Source organism: Pithys albifrons, chromosome 3 (assembly GCF_047495875.1).
Source record: "Pithys albifrons albifrons isolate INPA30051 chromosome 3, PitAlb_v1, whole genome shotgun sequence".
Taxonomy (NCBI): Eukaryota; Metazoa; Chordata; class Aves; order Passeriformes; family Thamnophilidae; genus Pithys; species Pithys albifrons.
Window position 1 is genome coordinate 78,037,546 of NC_092460.1, and position 15,232 is coordinate 78,052,777.

General features: G+C 38.7%; 1 pseudogene; it reads left to right on the top strand.

Annotated features, from left to right (window-relative positions):
- The first annotated feature begins 14,343 nt into the window (after positions 1–14,343).
- LOC139670756 (5S ribosomal RNA) lies at positions 14,344–14,455 on the top strand (annotated as a pseudogene).
- The last annotated feature ends 777 nt before the right edge of the window (positions 14,456–15,232 follow it).

Sequence of the window (15,232 nt, forward strand, 5' to 3'; positions counted from 1 at the left end):
AGTTATTCTTATCTGTTGTAAGAGAGGAGGTTGATTATTAAGAATGCTATAAGTGGTTATAATCCCAGTTAAATTTAAGACAGAACTGAGTCAATTAAAAATCTGTTTTTAATAACACTCTTTCTTCACCACCTATTTTTATAGAACATTTGTACAACTGAGATGCAGACTTTGGTAACATTAACCATTGCCCTACAGTAACTTAGGCAATTTGCAAACTTTGGTATATTATAGCAGATGCAGAAATGACTGTTGTACTTCTTTTGTTCCATACAGAACTTTCTCATGCTTGCATTTTCAAGGACATTCTTCAGGTCTTACCTGTACTTACAATTTTTTTTTTAATTCCAAAATGTAGATTTCAGAGAAGATAAATAAGCATGAGGAAAAGGGGGGGAAAGCCACCAAAGAACAAAACAGCAACTGTGCTGGTTTGAAGGTGAACCAGCAGGGGAAATGAACTCACCACGAGAGAGATTATAAGTCAGAGCTAAAATTTAATAATAATATTACAATAACAACACTGACACACAAGGGAAATTGCTTTCAACTCACAATACCCCAGCAATATAACCCAGTGTCCTGGGGCACAAACCCAAGGGGGTTTGTTTGCCCTTGTGCTGAGACCCCTGTGGTTCCCCCAAGTCCAGAGCAAAAGGAAAAGAAAAACCTGTTGGTGCAGGCGAGGGCTGTGGTCTGGGCAAGAGCGGTGATCTCCTCCTGTCAAGGTCCTGCTGCTGCTCTGGATCCGACGAGAGGTTCCCGAGGTCTTCTTACCCACCCCTTATGTACCCTCAGGGAGCTCTCAGTCCCTCCCCCTGGGCGGGGACTCACACAATGGGTGATTAACTCTGGGAGCCAGGGGGTGTTGAGCTGTTGATGGCCCATTAGCAGCTCCGCCCCCCTCAGGCTGGGTGTGAAGGTGATAATGGCTCCCTGGGCAGCTGCTGCTAATGGCCCATTGACCTTGGGGAATGAATAGAGGGGGTAGAATACACAGCTTTGATCACCCCCACACAGGGTTAGCTGGTCCCTCCTGCTGAACTAGAACAGCAACATGAACCCTCTAAAAGATAGAGTATTCATGTTATTAAAAAAAGTGGAAACTTTAGAACACTTTTTCCTTTTTCATAGAACTATGAATAAATAATGAAGTTCATCAGTGAAGTGACCCTCACTGACACAAATTTCTCAGTCATTCTTAGCAAAAACTAGCTGTACAGTGGAGATTCATACAGAAAAAATACAAGACATTGGCAGCATTTTCTGGCACAGAGAGATCTGAAAAGGTCTCTCTGTGCAATTCATATCTGCTTGAGTCCTTGTCAAACTGAAAAATTCACATGAAGCAGGGAAAATATTCCATTTTATACACATCTTTATAATACACAAGGAATAAGACTCTAAAACCTACTTAAAACATAACATTTTACACACTCATCTCTCTTTGGACACCCTATAATGGATGCTATGGAAGTGCAAACTAGATACAGACAATTGAGGGTAAAATTTAGCTTTAAAGGTAATGCTTCCATCACAACCCATAGAGATAAAGTTCATACAACTAGTGAAGCCAAGAGGATGATTTGGGGGCAAAATACTTGTTTGTGGAATTATTCACTTTGTTAAGCACATGTATTTATTTCCATTTGAGGTTCTTTGAAATATTTTCCCTGATCTCCAGCTTCTCGTGGTAAAGCATGATTCTTCTGCAGGTCATGGGTTCTATCCTCTAGATCTATGGGAATGTCTCAGGTAATGCTTCTCTAGTGCCACTGAATTGTTTGAGGTACCTGGATCCTTCCTCCACTGATGATATTAGCAAAGACAGCTAGATGACACATATGTAAAGACACTAAAATGTAGGTTATTTAAATTTGATTACTTAACTCCAGTCTTGGTTAAATGACTATATGATAGGGAGATGAGATCTCTGCAGAGGGGAACCCTTCATTTTCTTTTATTTCCCTTCTCCCAAAATAAACAAGGTAAAAATTATGAGAAGTCTTAATGAAGAAGGAAAAGTAACAATGTACTGAAAACAGAAAGAAAAAAAGAAACCCAACAGTAGCAGAAAATATTACCTAGGTTCTCCACTCCCCACTAGGTTAAAAAAAAACCTGGAAAGATATTTCGTCCAAAGGAAAGTCCTATGCTACCAAGGCAGAAGGGTGGGTTCTCACACTATAAATCCTGTGGAGTGACAATGGTGAGACTGAGCCAACCTGGCACGGTGCTGGAGCCTGCCAGGCTCAGGCCACAGAGAGGTGGCACTTTGTGCAGCTCCAGAGAGGGAAAACCCCAATCTGTCGGTAGTGGCTGCTCACACCAGGACAGCTCAGGAGGGGCCAAGGGCAACCCTGGTCTGATGCAGGGTTCAGCTAAAGTAGAAACAGTGACAGCTGAGGCAGGACAGTCCCTGGGAAGAGGCTTCAAGAATATACAGTGCTCCAGTGAGCAAAAATCACGTACCAAGAGAGAGTTCAAGTGCATGCCTGCCTTTATCTCCCGTTCCCTGAGTTCCCAGGATGCTTCACTTCAGGGACCTGTGTTTCCAGAAGGTTTTGAGATACTGGGGACAGTCTTCCCTGACCCAGCTAGGAAAGGGGGTGGTCCCTCAACTCCAAATTATGTGGTAGCATGAAAAAAATCACTAAATTCCTACCCATTTAGCTAAAACTACAACAATCTTCATTTCCTAGCAGCCACAGAGTGTAAGCATGCCCAAAATTTGTTTTGATTAGGCAGACAGAAGAGCTAGCCTCACTACCTGTCAGAATTATAGAGCTAATACTCTTGGAAGATACTTCTAGGCTCATGAAGGGAAAAAAAAAGAGGTTACTGGGTATAGTCAGCATCTACTTCTTGACGGCAATTTGTGTTTTCCTCTCTCTGAATGAATGACCAATTCCATGGCTAAAGGGAGTGCAGTGAACTGGATTTACCTTCATTATATCAAGGTTATACAATTATCTTCCTTATATCAAAGCTTTCCACTAAGTCCTGGTATCCAGACTGAAGAGATAAAGATTAGATGAGTAAACTATAATCTGGGTGAAAACTTTGAACAATCAGACTCAAAGAATAGCAGTCAATGAATCAAAGTGTACTTAGTGATCAATTATAAGACATGTTCCTCCAGAATTGATAAAAAGGATGATGCTTTAACAACTTTCATAGTGGCCTCCCTGAGGATTCACCCCTTTCAGGTTTTTGCATTACTTCAAATTGGGGATCATGGTTGATATTCTGGAGATGGGGGCTGTTCTTGCCAAGAAACCTCAACAAGCTGAAAAAATGGATTCGCAAGAACGTCATAATGATCAATAAAAACAAATACAAAGTCTAGTACTTGGCATGCAACAAGTCCATCTCAGCTGTCCAGGCTGGGAACAGACTGTCTTGATAATGTGTCTTTGGGAACTGACCTGGAATCGAGATATGCTTAAACAATGAAGACTAAATGTCTACTGGATTCTATCAGAAAGGGTGTGGCTGGCAGATTGAGGCACATGGTTATTGTTGTCCATTCAGTGATTGTGCGTTTGGTGTGTGCATCTGCAGCACTCTGTCTGGTTTTGGACCCCTGGTAAAAGAGTCATATCAATAAACAGAATCTAGTGGAGAATCACCAAGATGGTTGGAAAGGCTGAAGAATGTGTCATATTCTGAAAAGCTGTTGAAACATTGTTTGCTTAGCATGGAGAAAACAAGGATAGAAGGAATTTAATTTCAGTCTTTTATTACTTAGAATGGAGCTACAGTAAAGACAGAGCCAGATTTTTCTCTTGAATGTGTACAGCAAAAGATCAAGAGCTAGTAGCCACAATCAGCAGGAATAAAAATTGTCCTTGGATGTAATGTTCACTGTGAGAGGGGTGAAGCACTGGAAAAAGCTACATGGAGAGACAGAGGAATTTCCCTGACGTCCAAAATTCAATTGGTCAAGACCCTGGATGGCCTGTTTTAAGTAGGACGTTGAAAAGACCTGGGTCATCTGCCCTCCTGCAGTTTCCCCCCTACAGTAAGAATAGAAATCACTGACAAACCTTTTCACCAAATGCGCACACCAAAAATAATTTATGTTATTCTACTCCCTCTCCATTATGATATATTTTTGCCTGTTTCAAAGCTGAATCTTTTAACCCACTGTCCAATTATGAGGTAGTCTTGGTTAGTCAGCAAATGCAAAATTTCAGTATGCTCTCCTCCAGTCCAAATACAGCCTGAGTTACAGAACTGCCACTGAAGAGTCAGGTGGAAATAGGAAGAGTACCTTTAATGAAAAAGATAACCTTCTCACAAACAAAATGTGTGAATTGATTTCTAAATCTGCCCAAATAAACTTAACTCTGGAAAAGAAACAGAATGATTTTTTTTTCAAGTTTCTAAAAAATTGTAAGACAACAGATTTTTTTTTTAATTTTCCTTATTATTTTATTTTCTTCCTTTTCAGAGTAAAGAAATTCAATTGTCAGAAGAGTACAAGCAAATGAATAGTGAGATTTATCTGTAATACTACCAAGCTAATACTTCTGCTTCTGAGGGTTTTCAAGACAACCATTTCACCTTCTTTGATTGTATTAGTATTCAGCCCACACTGGAAAAAAAAAAACAAAACCAACAAAAAATAACCAGAAAGGGCCATGTTACAATTTCCATTGTTCTTGTTTGTGAATTGAAGCATAAGCTGACATCCTGTAGTAGAATCAAAGAATGAAAGGAACACAGTTCATAAACCTGCTTTCCTCAGGTTTCACCACTTCAGACTATAAATACAGGAGTACTTTCTACTCTAGTTTTGATTCCAAGAACAGGGCAACTTACTAATTCTAGTTGGTATTTTAAATATTACATCAACATTGGTGAGACTAATGATTTTACAGACATAGCAATGAATGAAGAAAAGCATAAACAGATGCACATATGTTAGAAATAATATACCTTAGACAGTCACAGGTGAAATAAAAGAGAAAAAGCAAAACCTGCATGGCCAGTGAATATGGTTGTACTATTTACTTTGAATGTAAGAGGCAGAAGTACTGCTTCTTTCAGGTTTAGATCAGGAATTTGAACTTGATTGTTCCTGGATAATTTTCCTAATAACCTCACCACTTTTAAACACTTCCTTGTCATTTATATATTAGTAATATATGAAATTATTTATGCATTTTATTGTAATAAATTTGACTTTCTACCAATCAAATGTCCTATGTGCTTGCAAGTGTGCTGTTCTGCATCTATCTTACAACCAGATTCATGAAGACACCAAAGTGCTTAACTTAGGTAATTCCAGGCTTTCACATTTGACAATCTCTTCACCTAGTCTTCTTCCTAAGAATATCTGTCATTCAACCTTCTCTGGTTATCCAAGTACTCCAGTGATTACTGCATTCCTCTGAGGTTGTGAGACACTTGGCTTTGTGTTCACCCTATGTGTATCTGGCTTCTAACTTAAAAGAGGACTTTGAAATGTAGTCTTTTATAATAACTGTGCCCCAACTATCACTTCATAGGAGCTTCTGGAACAGCTTATTCTGTGTATCCAGTTGATGTTACTCCATATTACATAACTTCATCAGGGCAGGCAAATGCTGCAATTCAATAGTGATTATGCAACCATGTGAAATGATCAAATTAAAGTCTATACTCCAAATCAATATTTCAATTATGGTACATGGTGGACCAGGTTCAGCACAAGACAATGAGAAATGCTATAGTTTTGTAGGAGTCTCGACGGGTACAGATGCCTAATTCCTGCTCAAATTCAGTAAAATAAAGATTTGTGCAAGGGTCACCCATATTTCAGAGTATCGGAGAATCTAGGTAAACACTGCTTCCTCCTTGCTATTTGTTGTGAGCACAGTTACTGAGCTTTATAATAGAGTTCATATCTATCAAACTTGAGTGAAGACAAGCATGCCTCTCCATCCTGATCAAGGTCTGATAGGCCCATTCTCTGCTGTTCTAGGAATTTCCTGCTGGTTGCACAAAATACCTCCATACTTAAATGAAAGTACTTATTATTACAAAAAACCCCAAACATATCCTACAAAAAGAATTGTCAACAGGATATCAATTGAAATAAAAACCTTTAAATAAACAACCACTTGAAATAATAGTAGTAATCATCTTAATAATATATTAGTATTCAAAGTACTTACCCCTCAAGGAGTTTCTTGTAAGAAGCCACTTTTATTTTGTTACTGAAGCAACTGACATTTAAGCCAGGTGTAAGAACACCCTTCTCTTTTACAAATCAGTACAGGAGTAATATCAACTGTGAAATTTTTAAGCACCTGCATTACTAAAACAGAACCAGACACATCATCAACCAGCTGGGCACCTGAGGAAAAGGGGCAATGGCATTCAGATGTGTGATCTAGGATTACTGAAGTGGGTCTAAATTGACAGGTAGTTTAGTAAGTGCTCCCATCCAAGTTCTAGAACCTTTCCTGAGTACCCTATATAAACCCTCAAAGTCCTTTAATAAATGCCTTTTGTGCCTTCATTCCATCACTGTGTGCAGAGTGTGCTTGAGGTCATGTCAGTCAATGGCTCATCAGCATGGGTAGTTGCTGAGCAAGAGTTCTGGGACTCATCCATGGTTATCTTACACTGACTTCTCTGCCATTTTAAAAGGTACAGAAAAAATTACATTGATGGTTGCCTGTTCTTCTTTTGCAACTACTCTTACCCTGACCTTGTGGGTTAACCCCAGATCACTAAACTAAATCCCCACCAAGTCACTTTCTCATCACTAACCTTCACTCCCCCTTGGAATGGGGGAGAGAATTAAGAGAACAAAAAGAAAACTCATGGACCAAGATAAGGACAGTCTGGTATGTAGAGGAAGGAGGGGAAGAACCTCCCACCAAGATGTGCAAAAATCACCAGCAGCAGATCAATGCCCATTCAGTCCCGAAACAATGGCTCTCTTTGAAATACACAAACACACACATTTTTTTTCTCAACGTGATGTTACATGACATGGAGTATCTATGGTCAGTTTTAGTCAGCTGTGTCTTCTCCCAGATTCTTGCCCACTCTCAGTCTTATTGCTGAGGGGTAGAAGGAGAAACAGAAAGCCTTGACACTGTCCCAGTACTGTTCAGCAGTAGGTTAAACACTGGTGCATTATCAGCCCTGTTTTACCCACCAATATCAAAAGCACAATGTGGACTCATGTGAAGAAAAGTAACCGCATCCCAGGCAAACAAAATCAAACGCAGTGCATTTGGTTTTCACACCCTTCAGTTTGCTTTTTTTCCCCCCTGCCCCCCTCTCCCCCATTTACACTTTACTCCCATCTTAGTTACTGTCCTGACACTGCAGCATTCTATAGCAATGACTAATTGCAAGGAGAACTTTTCATCTTTTCACATAATCTGTTCCTCACATCTCCGTATTCATTTTTCTCTATTGATTTAATTTATGATAATTTTGAATGCAAAACTTGAGAAACTATCAAAATTTTTATAGACAGCTTACACTGATATGGCTCAAAGAAGTGAACAGTTAGATAAGACTGGCTGATCACACATTCAGAGAGATCGATAAGGTTCCCTTGCCTAGAGAAATTAAAGTCTTACAAAAAAAAAGGAACTTATTGCTCAAAACTACAATGTAATTATTTAGGCAACAAATTTCTTAGAACTCACATACTTGATTTCTCTTGTCAGCTCTACTTACCTTCTGGAAACAAAAACCCTTACAAATTCAAAGTTTGTAAAGGAAATTGCTTTTCTTCTTTGCCTTTTGTCTGACTAACTACTGAATCTGAAAGTGACATAACTGACATCATGTAGCAAACCATTTTCTGAGCAGGTGGCTTGAAAATTGTACTGACATTATTCTTATTAGGACAAAATGTAATACTTCCAGTACTGATAATATTTGTAGTGTAATTTGCAAAAGATTCCCCTCCCCCCACAAATAGCTGTTCAGCTTCAGGAACATCACATTTCTGTTAGAAAATTATGCATAAATGTATGCCACTGCCTTTTTTTAAATAAACAAGAACCAAAATATAACATCTGGTTGAAATGGTTCCTCATTATCACAGGCTTTCTGAGCAAGAACTGATAAGTAGATAATATTTTTGAACAATCAATAGTTCTGTAACTACTAGCTTCAGTGCAATGCATTAGGTAATTAATGTTCAATGTTTTGAAATTATATTATTATCTTAATATTAGAATTCAAATATCTCAATAAATATATTCTTTATTTTCTTGGATACTCCAGCTGGAAATTCCTTTTCTTTTTGCTACTGCAATCTCCAGTTCCACAGCTTTGTCTATAAAAGAAACCCCTCAATCCATGCATAAATTCTTTTATATCTAAGAACTTCATAAATACAGAAGATTCTTGTGTAAGAAATTAAACTGCAAAATCAGAATACAGTTCTTGCTTAGAACTGTTCCATTTGGGATCTTGTCCTAGATTACCATGTTTAATAAATATTTTGCATTTCAGGCTGAATAAAAGCTGTAGATATAAATATAGTGAAAGGCGAAAGAATGTTTAAAATTATTAATTTACATATTGAAGATTTTCTCTCAGATAACAGGCTAGAGGTAATTATTTCTTTCTTTCTGTAACTTTTGGGGGTTTTGTTTTAAATTCCTCTTATGCCATGTGAATTTCCCTTTTTCTGAGAACAGCTGCCTATTGAATTCAAAACTTCAGCTATTGTAACATTCTTCAAATAAAAAGCTTTGTGATTCAGCAGTATTATCTAACCGTAGGCTTATTACTCAATTTTCTCCATTGTTGTCAAGGAACAGAAGTTTTTTAATCATTTGCAATTTTTTTTCCTTTTTTTTTTAAATGTTAGTGTGACTATAGGGAAAGGTACATAACAAAAGTTCAGAACAAACTTTATGTTCTTTATAATTCAGTAAAAATGCCTTTTATCTCAATAAAAAGGACTTAAACTTAATTGAGCCCTTTATTGGTACAAAAGCATTCTGCATAGGTCAATGAAAATCTTAACAGTGATGCAGCTGACTGGTTGATATAGAATAGTGGACCTTTAGGTCCAAATCTCCCAATTTTCTGTCCATGCCCATGTCTCTGCAAAACCTTACAGAATTCATTCATTGTTTATAATTCTTGCTTCTATTAGAAATTAAGTAAATATTACTTCTACTTGCAAAATTTCAAGGGTTTCCAAGAATTAAATCTTTTAAGATTTAAAGTGTGTTCTCTAAGAAGGATACTGGCAGTATCAAAGAACAGTTCTTCAAGGTGCTGAAGGTTTTAAAGGCTGATGGACTCACATGAGACTGCAGATACCAAATGCAAGATCATGAGACCTTTCTCAAACATGCATAGTTTTGATTAGTAATATAAATCAAATTAAGCGCTGTTTTATGACCTTTAATCACAATTCAGGAAAAGCTAGTGCTGTTAGCTGACAACAAGCCAATTTTTCCTGTAATGGTAGCTATTAAATTCCTGGGAAACCAAGTCATCCAATTCATGCCAATTAATCAGATACATTGGCTAAGCAGAACTAATATCCCACTTTGTTATCAGGGCCCATAGTTAAATATAATATCTTTTCTAGGATTCTGTTTTTCAGCAAACCCAAGGGTTTAGGCCTAGATTTCTTTGCATTTTGTTATTGGTGTTCCAACATGCTTTTAGTTGAAAACTTTCATCTTCCAGTTTTGTAGTATTGATGACAGTTTGTAAAAGAAATGAAGGAAATATGTTGTGGTCTTTTAAAGTATCTGACACTACCTAAAGGTAACATCTTGAATGGAATATTATACAACAAATGCTCTGGAAAGATGTATTTCTGTCACATCAAGGTAAATGTGTAGATTATAATGATGTGTTTCTGAAGGAAGGAATATTTCAGAGAGAAGAAAATTAAGAATAATCCAGCTAGCAAAGTATTACATCACATCTAAGGACAATTAACTTCGTCCTGTCAGAGATGACTTCTTCAAACTTGTTTGAAAACCTTGTGACATTCATTATAAGGAATCTTCACAAGGAAGGTTAGTGAAAGTCTTCCTGAAGTTTAGTAGAATCTGTGCTGAACAATAGTAAAATATTGAATATGTTTGCAAGATTATATATCCAAAATAATAACATGTCCATCAGCCTTCAGATATTGAAATATTCATTTGATTTCTGTCATCATCTAATGGGTCAGTGGCACCTGCTGGCTACCACATGTAAGTTAAAACATTTTGCCTATGAATAGACTGTATGTAATGATTTTACTCATAGCTGGCTTTGTCAGTCTTTCACCCTTACTTAAGTAATGGAAGGAACAGCCCAACAGCTAAAGGCTATGTCGGTAGTCCAAAGGGCTGCCATGAGTTTAGATTTTTGGTTCATATATTACTGTCCACTTTTCTCAGACTGCAACACTGATGATTGTCAGGAAAGAGGACATCAGCTTTTAGTGGTAGGAGACATGGGACTCCTTGATAAGTACCTAAAGGTCTGAGAACTGAGTGAGAACACAGAAGGTAAAAAGCTTTACTGAGCAGATGGGAAGGAGTAGGATAGTGTGGGTATATTCAAGACTATCTTCCTTACATGAAAACTATGTAGAATCAATTCCTTGAGGGATCCTGTTTTCTTCATGTGAAAACTATGTAGAATCAAGCCCTGAGGGATCCCTAAGGACAGAGTGCACATGGTTCTACTCATGATTGACTACTCTAGGGCCATGATATGTAGGGAACTCTCTTTCCTGCTTCTTTACAACAGCATGGACATTTTCCCTGTGAATCATGTAGATAATAGGGTTACAGCTCATGTCTCCAATCTAACTAATCTCAGCAGAACTTTGTCACTGATATAAACTTCATTACAAAATAAAATGGTGTATTCTATCTTATATATTTGAACAATTCCACAGTGACAGAAGAACGACAAGACAAAAGTTTCATGACGTAGCTGAAGACTAAACATCGAAATTAGGTGAAGATTTAAATCTCAGGAGTTCTCTTAACATCTGAGACAAGTAAAATGCAATTATACATGAAACTTTGTTCCCATGACAGTCAGTTGTTAAAGTCTGCTATTCAACAGCAGCAGTAGCAACCTTAAAACACAATATGATTCAGCAAAACTTAAAGATCCTGGGTAAGGCCCAAGAAACTCTTGGTAATAATTTATAAAAGTGTGAGTGTATACAGGTGTTTTCTTGCAATATTAGTTCTGAGGTGCTTATAAGCATAGAACTATAGAGTCAGAATCATAGAATGGGTCAAAGATCACTTACTTCCTCTGCTGTGAGCAGGTGCCTCTCTCTCTAGATCACATCATGGGGCATTCACAACTTCTCTGGGGAACGTCTTCTAGTGTGTCACTGCCCTTATAATAAATAATTTTGTCCTTATGTCCAACATAAAACAACCCTCTCTCAATTTAAAACCATTTTCTCTTGTCCCTTAATAAAGATATTGAACAGTGCCAGTCTTGGTACAGTCCTCTGAGGGACATCAGTTGGTACTGATCTCCATTTGGACTATGAGCTGTTGACTGCAACTCTTTGGATTAAGATGTTCAGGCAATTTCCTATCCAAAACATCCATATGTCTCTGATATAGCAGCAAGAATGTTGTGTGGAATCATGTACAAAGCCTTACAACAGTCAAGATGGATGACAACAACTGTTCCTTATTCATCTGCCCAGTTACTCCATTGTAGAAGACTACTAGATTAGTCAGGCACTATTTGTCCTTGGTGAAGCCAATAGTGACCTATTCTGCTTGCAGCTTGCTGTGCTGCTTTTTCAGCAGATGTCAGAGTGGCTGAAATCCCCTAGCAGGACCAGGGCTTGCCAGTGTGATACATTGTGTAGTTGAAGTGAGAACATTTCATTGACATCCTCCCCTTAATCAGGCAGCCTTTACTAAATACCAGCCCACTAGATTTCCTTTGTTGTCTTGGTCTCTACTTTCACTCATAAACTCCTAACCTGTGCATTACTGCTTTTCAAAGACAGATTTGTGCAGTCAACTCATCATTTTAGGTAAAGAGCAACACCTTTACCTCTGTTCCTCATGAAAAGTTTACAGCCATCGATTGCAGTGTTCCAATTGTGAGATTCATCCAACCAAATCTCATGACAGTGATCACATTATATATTTCCAGCTGCGCAGTGGCTTCTGGCTCCTTTTTGTTACCCATGTTGTGTGCATTGGTATAGAGACATAGTTGGTTGGACTGTTGACTGCCTCACCTCTTCAGTGGAACCATTTTGGAGAGCTTGAAGGTGTATGTCACTACTGTGGTAAGTGTATTCATCCACTCTGTTGCTTGTGAGTACATAAGGATTCTGAGCCTATTCCCCAAGTTCATTAGTGTAAAGCATAATTCACTGTCAGCCAACCTTCCAGCAAAGCATTGCATCCTTTTCCAGATAGGTGGATCTCACTTCTTCTCAGCAGTTTCTACTCACCTAAGAATGTCCATGACCATAGAAGCCAATGCCCTAGTGATGACCCATTCATGAAGCCAGGTATTGACCTACATGGTGCGTCAACTTCTGCCTGCACCTCTATCTGGCAAGATAAAGACCACTTGGGTCCCTGTCCTCCTCACTTGTGACACCAGGGCTCTGAAGTCCTTATTGAATTTTTCCAGGTTGTGCTTCACTCTGCCATTGGTGCCCACAAGGAAAAGACGTACAGGATAGCAATCTGTTATTTTAGCCACCTGTGGCAATCTCCCTGTGGAATACCTGATTTCAGCTCTTGGACAAGCAGAAAACTTCTTTTAACTGTATATCAGCCCAGAAGATGGGTGCCTCAGCACAGAGTCACACACTACTAGCACTCTCCACTTCCTTTTGCATAATTTAGTATGTGCAACTGGTATGGTCTCCTACAGCTTCAGCCTGGGTGACTCCAGCAGAGCACACCTTGCACAGGTGGAGCTGGCAGGCTTCTCCACCTGGAACCATGGGGTAGTTTGCAGTGCTCCACCTGGGCAGCAGCTTCCCTAATAGGAAGCTTTGTCTTAGTGGTGACCTTCACTTGTCCCTAGCTAGCGTGTCTGGCAGATGAATCCTGTCTGCTTTGCTTTGACTCCACCACCATATTCTGAAGATGTCGAAGTGCTGCCTAATAAGCCCTTCTACTTCCCTGGGGTCCTCAAGCTGCTGGGGCAGCTTGCACAGGTAAGAATTAGCTGGCATATCTGTCAGGGCTGCAGCCTATACCTGAGGGGGAGCAGAGCAGCAGCCTGGCAGCTGGCACAGTGCACTGTCCTTGCACCAACTGCACAGTGAACTGCCATGACACTCCTCTCAGACACCTCCTTCTGTTTGCACAACCTGATCATGTCACTCCTGGTCATTGACACTCCCAAAGGACCAGTTTTGTGGAGCTTCTCCTAGTTTGGACTGGACATGGGTACAGCCAGCTTTCAGAGACCTTGAAATCCTCCTGCTTTTCTCAGCATGCCAGAAGAACAGCTGCTGACACTGCTGCTGTTAGCATGAAACTAAATCATTAACCAAGAGATACTGGAGATCTGGAAGTGTTTGATTTAAACTATTTTGCAACAGTTACTTATGGGAAACAACAGCAACAAAATGAAATTAAACTATACATGTTATTTTTAGCAATGGCAAGGCACACTGCAAATGTCTCAAAATATAAAATTAATGTATGTAAACTTGTGATTAGGTTCTTTTAAAACTAAAATAAACAGCTACTAAAACAAATAATATTAATACTTGTAAACAACTCAGAGATCCCATAGGATAAAAGCAACTATACAAATGTAAATCATTATTCTTACAACAATTCTGGCTAACATAAATACTGTGCAAAATGTTACTACTGAGGCATTTTTAATACAGTTGAAATACCTTTAAAAATATTTAAATTATCACTCACATCTAGTCAATGTGTATTTTGGACAAAACAGCTTTAAACTCTATTCTAAAGTGTGTATTTTAGAATACATGATAGATTTTCCAAGACACAATCCATTATATAAGTTTTGCATTTATTCATAGTACTGTCTAAAGCTTTAACAGGAAAACAGTCCCACAGCTACCGCTGCGCCACATAATGCAGGAGGCATACTTAGTGCCAGCCAGGGTGAGGCAGCCATTCTAGCTTTCTTAACTGTCTGCTATCTACTATCTGTAAGATCTGCACCTCAATCAGTCATTTTTATACATTCTTGCTCAAATAGCAGCATTTTAAAAGGATGCCCATGGTTCTTTAGGTATCTGTATACCTGCATAATGGCTTGGCTCAGGCCAACCTTTTAGTCTTACTTCTATGGGCCTTAAAATGCACTTAAATTGGAATCACACATGCTTTACTGACTTTAGTACACATCCACTGAGGAAGTTAAATGCCACCCTGACACCTGATCCCATCAGATCTCAGAAGCTAAGCAGGGTCAGGCCCGGTTAGTACTTGGATGGGAGACCTCCTTGGAATACCAGGGCATGTAGGTTCTAGTCCTGAGGACTCCACTGTCACCGTCCAAGCTCGCTTGGCCATGGCAGATGAACCTTAGGAGTTAAAGGGTGGGGCCAGTTCCAAGCATGCTGTGCCTCACCTAAAAAATCCACTGTGCAGGCTCAAAGGACAGACCCATGTGAGTAGAGGCCTTCCCAAATCTTTGTTTGTGAAGCCCAGCCATACATACATACAGATCCACTGACACATGCAAAACTTCACTTGCTCTCAATTAGTATTTTCTGAAACCAATATTTCATCTCTTACTGTACGTATCTGAAGGATACTTTGGCTAGAAAATGTCAGACTGCACTGACTGTATCACAGGTTATTTCTAAACCTCTGTATTTTATAAGGTTAAATATTTTGTTAGTGAAATTGCATAAGAAAGCTTAAGCTTCAGTGCAAAACAAACCCAGAAAAACCTCCCAGAATGTACAACTAAGCTATAAGCATGTGGAAGCATAAGGTTACAATAGAAATGTTGATGCAATCTGAACCATAGCTATTTGAACACAGCAACTGTAATTGGTCCCATTATCAAAGACTTGAACTGCCTGTGTATTTCACAGAACTGATTCCACTATCTGATTGTAAATTGGTTCTTAACTACTGCTTCAGAATGTTTCTGATTACAGAAAAAGATTCTTTGTGCGTTATTTTGTTTCTTTTTTTATGTATCTGGCACGCACATATTTCCTTGAACAGCTTCTGTTTTCAGTACTTGAAATAATTTCATTGTTAATATTACAGATTGCTACCTCTTCTGTTTG